General features: G+C 40.0%; 1 non-coding gene across 1 annotated transcript; it reads left to right on the top strand.

The window, feature by feature from the left end:
• The first annotated feature begins 4,645 nt into the window (after window positions 1-4,645).
• On the top strand, window positions 4,646-4,719 carry Trnat-agu (transfer RNA threonine (anticodon AGU)). Its single transcript has one exon. It is a non-coding gene; the product is annotated as a tRNA-Thr (tRNA).
• Window positions 4,720-5,264: the final 545 nt, after the last annotated feature.

Here is a 5,264-nt window from a genome sequence, read left to right on the forward strand (position 1 = left end):
TAAAAAACATACGAATGGCCCATAATAACCTACAAGAAAGTTTTTTTTTCAATCCAAGCACCTTGAAAAAGAAAAGAAAAAAAAAAACAATACTGTGCTAGTCAGCTCTTTATTACTATAACGAAATATTTGAATAAAAGTAAACTTTATGAGTAAAAGTTTACTTTGACTTATGGTTCTAGAGGTTCCCATCCAAGATTGGGTGGCTCTTTTCTTTGGACTTTGGTAAGGGCAGGACATCATGGTAGGTATATATGGTAGAACAAACCACTCAAGTCATGAATTAGGAAGCAAACAGAAAAAGGATGGGCTGAGGTCCCACAATCCCCCTTAATGGCATGTCTTTAATGAACTAAGGACCCCCTAAAAGGTCCTACCTCCCCAAGATTCCACCATGTCTCAATAATGCTACCTTGTTGAGTAAGACCTTGGAAGACATTCAATATCCAAACTAAGCAAATACAAGTAAGACCTTGGAAGACATTCAATATCCAAACTAAGCAAATACAAAGCTCTGGTAGAAAAGTCTACAAAATGTTTTTAATAAAAGCAATCAATTATAAAGTACTTTCAACTCGTGAAGTACTTTTGCCATGAATCTTATTACCAAAAGACCTGAGCACAGATTCTGGCCTTAGTACTAACCACTTCTGTGAGCAGGTGAAAAACATTCTGATTTTTTATAGGATGGAAACCCAGGGGTGCTCTACCATTGAGCTACATCTCCAATTCTTTTTTCCTTTCTTTCTTTCTTTTTTTTTTTTTTTTTTTTTTTTTTGAGACAGGGTCTCACTAAGTTTCAGGGACTGGCCTCAAACTTGTGGTCCCCCTGCCTAATACACCCACTAGAAATAATAAAAATTTTAGGGATTATGCAAGACACTGTATATGAATAAACCTAATTGAGACCCTTACAAGTTGTGATGCTCAGTAGATACAATTGAGGCAAAGAGAAAATTTTCATGGAATAACATTTCAAGGAAAAAATCATTGTGAGACCTTGAGTCAAAAATTACCACTTCTCTGAATCTCTACTTTCCTCTCCTATAAAATGAAGATATTGAATTAGATCCTTAAGGGACTGGGATTGTGGCTCAGCGATGGAGCGCTCACCTAGCACATGCGAGGCCCTGGGCTTGATCCTGAGCACTACATAAAAACAAATAAATAAAATAAAGATATATTTTATAAAAAAAGAATTAGATCCTTAAGTTCCCTTTTACTCAAACAACAACAACAAAACAACTGCTACATGTACCAAGTGCTTACTATGTGCCAGGCACTATTCTAATTGCTTCATATTTAAGGATTTATTTAAGCTTCACAGCATAACTCTGAGGCAGGTTTTGCTTTCTGTAAATATTTGAGGGAGATTTCTTTTCTAAATTCTTTTTAACTTTGTTTTATTTTAAGGCTTTATGGAATTTACAAGTTTGTTTAGAGCTGCTTTGTCTTTTGAGAAAAAAGTTAATGCAGAGAAGAAGTAATGCTGCATAACATATTACCTCTAAGCTTAGTGTCCTTAAATGATGAGTATAATCTCATATGATTTCAGAGGGTCAGGACCTTGAGAGTGCCTTGGCTGAGGTGGTTCGGCCTCTGGTGTCTCATGAGATTATAGTTAGATTGTTGGCCAGGACTGCAGTTGTCTGAGGGGCTTTGATTTTCTTTTCTTTTCTTTTTATAGTACTGAGGATTAAATCCAGGGCCTGGAACATGCTAGACAAACTACCACTGAGCTACATCTCCAGCCCTTTTTTTCTTCATTTTATTTTGAGACAGGATCTCATTAATGTTGCCCAGGCTGCTCTCAAATTTGTGATCCTCCTGCCTCAGCCTCCAGAATAGCTGGGATTATAGTCCTGCACCATAGCATCCAGCTGAGAACCTTCTTCTGAGTTCACTCATATGACTGTTGGTAGAAGAATTTAGTTACTCATCTGAGCATCTCCATAAGGCTGCTCATACAACTTGGAGGCTAATCCCTGACTGTAAGAAATTAGAGAGGGAAAGAAGGAAGGAGCATGAAGAAGAGAAAGAATGAGAGAAAACCAAAGATAAGAGCTTTTGTCTTCCTAATCTTACAGGTATATCTACTCTCTAAACCTTAGAGGTGATATTCCATCCTTTCTTTCATATGTCTTCATTAGAAGGAAGTCACCAAGTCAAACCCAAATTCTAGGGAAGGGAAGTTGAGTCCCATTGCTGTTGGGAAGAATATCAAAGGATTATGAACATATCTTTAAAACCACAATAAGAGCTGGCAATGGTGGTGCATGCCTATAATCCCAGTGGGTTAGGAGGCTGAGGCAGGAAGATCACAAATTCAAAGCCAGCCTCAGCAAAAGCATGGCTCAGTGAGAACCTGTCTCTAAATAAAATACAAAATAGGGCTGAGGATGTGGCTCAGTGGTCAAGTACCCCTGCTAGTTGAGATTCACTAATTTGATTTTTAGACATGTTTTTGTGGTCTCCATCATTAGCATATACATCTATAGTTTGAAAAATAATCATCTAAGGTCTGTATCAAGCCATTTTGGCATATACAAGTTATGGCAGTTTAAATTTGATAAAATATTGCAAAATTGTTCTTCATAGTATCAATTTACTCCTCCCTCCACCACCAGCAAGGATGAGAGTTCCTTTTGCCCACATTTATACCCACATTCAATATTGTCAGATTTTTCATTTTTGCCAATCTCATTATTGGGTCTCATTTAAGTTGGATGAAGGCAGGCCTGCATAAATATATTATTCCTTTTGTGTAGGAGGCACAAGTATAATGAGAAAATTCTCTCCTATGTGCGTCCTCATGGCTGCTGTGTCATTACTGAATCCCTTAGAAATTGTAATGATTAAAAAGAGAAAGGATACAGTAAAGGGGCTTCCCTCAGAGAATTCAGAGAAGCCTCTGTAACAAAGCCAAACTGCAGGCTCCGCTAGTCTACCAAGAGAGTCACTTCAAACCATTCACCACTTTCCTCAAACTTTCTCCTCTCCTAGCTCTCCCTAATATTCAGCCACCTTATTCTCCCACCACCCAGAACATGAGACCATCATGTGGAAACTCTGTTTTTTTCCATTTGCATCCACCCTCTTCTTCTGTTGTAGTTTGAAGGTATCCCTTGGGTTTCACTTTGTGAAAACTTAATCCCCAGAGTCATATGTTAATGGTATTTGGAGGTAAGGCCTTTGGGAGGTGAAAAGGATGAGGCCTGTACCCCCACAATTGCATTAGTGGCTTTATAAGAGAGAGCTAAGCTAGAAAGCTTGCTCTGTCTCTTCATGTGATGTCCCTGTAGCATATCAGGACTCTACAAAGAGCTCTTTTCAGCAAGAAGGCTCTAACCAGATGTGACTCCTTGAACTTGGGCCTTCAGAATCATGAGCTGAATAAACCTTTAGTCTTTATAAATTACTGAGTTTGTGATATTCAGTTATAGCAACAGAAAATGGACTAAGACACCCTATATCACGTCCCAGACCAAGTGATAACCTTGTTCCTGCCCAAGGCTAATTCTTCTACCCCTGCACTGAGGCCTACCTCCTCCCAACTTCTGATGGCTCTTACTGCATAAATGATTCTCTCTTTTTGCTTCTAGCTATAAGTGCACCTTCCTTGCTCTTTACCTCATCCTTCTTGGTTGAGTCTCTCCTTTCTTGAAAAAGGCCTTCCTTTGAGTGCCTGCTATTCTCTGACTTCTCTCACTCATTCAGAAACCCAAACATTATTTCCTCTCACCCACAGGACCTGTCCTTTTCCTTCACAGCATTTACTGAAGTATACATTTATATATTTGTTTGTGGATCTGCATCTCATCCGATTCAGTCAACTGCAAGGGATCAGAGACCCTGTCTCCTTAGTGCCTACCACAGAACTGGCCCTCTAGTGCTTTCCTTCTCTCTGTTCCCACATCAGATGGATGTTTCAGAATTTAAAGCCTGTTGCACTCTCCCCCACTTGGAAAGTGCCATTGGTTCCTCAACCTGCAGAGTAAAGTCCACTCTCCTTAGCACAACAGAGAGGTTCTGAGAAAACAATTTTCTCTGCATGCTCAACACTGTGAATTGAAGATCTCTAGAAAAGCTGCATCTATATTAAAGACCTTGCAGACTGCTTGATCTTGGCTGTCTAGAGCTTTGTGATTGTGGAGATATGGAATATTATAGGTTGAGAGCCAAAATTATCTCGGATTATCTTAAGCACTTAAATAGCCAATTACATTAACATTTGTATCTGACCTAATATTCTTGTGACTAATAGATAAACTTCTCAGAATGTATTGCTCGAAGCTCCGCCAACCCTAGAGCTAAGAATCTGAAAGATGTCCCTGCCTTGCTATAGAGTGCCTACCTGACACTCCTACCAATGCGTCAGGTAATGACTAGTAAATGTATTGACTTATGACTTTCTTTTGTTCTGTGACTCTAAAAGTTCATGTAACCTCCTCCACAGTGGAACATGCCATTCATGGTAACTTGAGTTCATGTTCTTGCCCATGGTCACTGTGGCTCAAAATAAACCACTTTCTTTGCTTGATGTTGACATTATCTCCTCTATTAGAAGTAGCAGGCAGGAGAGGAAAAAAGTCAACCAGCTAATATTATTACTGGGAGTGCTGGTAAAAGTAGTAACTGGATGGGACGGAGGGTGTGGCTCAGTGGTAGAGCATGTGTTTAGTATGCACAAGGCCCTGGGTTCCATCCCCAGCCCTATGATCCTCCCTCCTACTCCCCCCAAACAAGAAGAGTTTGAAATCTATAAATAAAAGAGAATACATGATCATTTACGGATTTCATCTATTTGCTGTTGTAATGGTTTTCCATGCTCTTCTTCAATGGAAAAACTTGTACCTATTGCTGGGAGCCATTAGCCAAGTAGGTATGACAATTTCCTTGCCAGCGTACCCCATGTTGCTGACATGTTGCAGCGACATTGAATGTAGGTGACCTTGCTCAAGGACCAAGGCAGATTAGGGTGTTCCCGGTTTTAAGATAATCGTGTTTAGGGCGTTCCCAGTTTAGGTTCCAGGTTTAAGGTTTAAGATTATTCCTGCTGGGAATAGGGCGTATCCTGCTGCCTGAGTTCCCCTTGAGTTCTCACAGGATTCAGACAGTATATTTTGGAGATAGAAGCCCAGTGGAGGTGGATTTGGGCAGAGAACGTGAATTTGGGCAGAGAACGTGGATTTCCCCAGAACGTGTTTGTAGACGGCTGGTGTGAGTTCGGGAATAAAGAGTTGCTGTTTGAATCTACAAGCTGT

Source organism: Marmota flaviventris, chromosome 5 (assembly GCF_047511675.1).
Source record: "Marmota flaviventris isolate mMarFla1 chromosome 5, mMarFla1.hap1, whole genome shotgun sequence".
Classification (NCBI taxonomy): domain Eukaryota; kingdom Metazoa; phylum Chordata; class Mammalia; order Rodentia; family Sciuridae; genus Marmota; species Marmota flaviventris.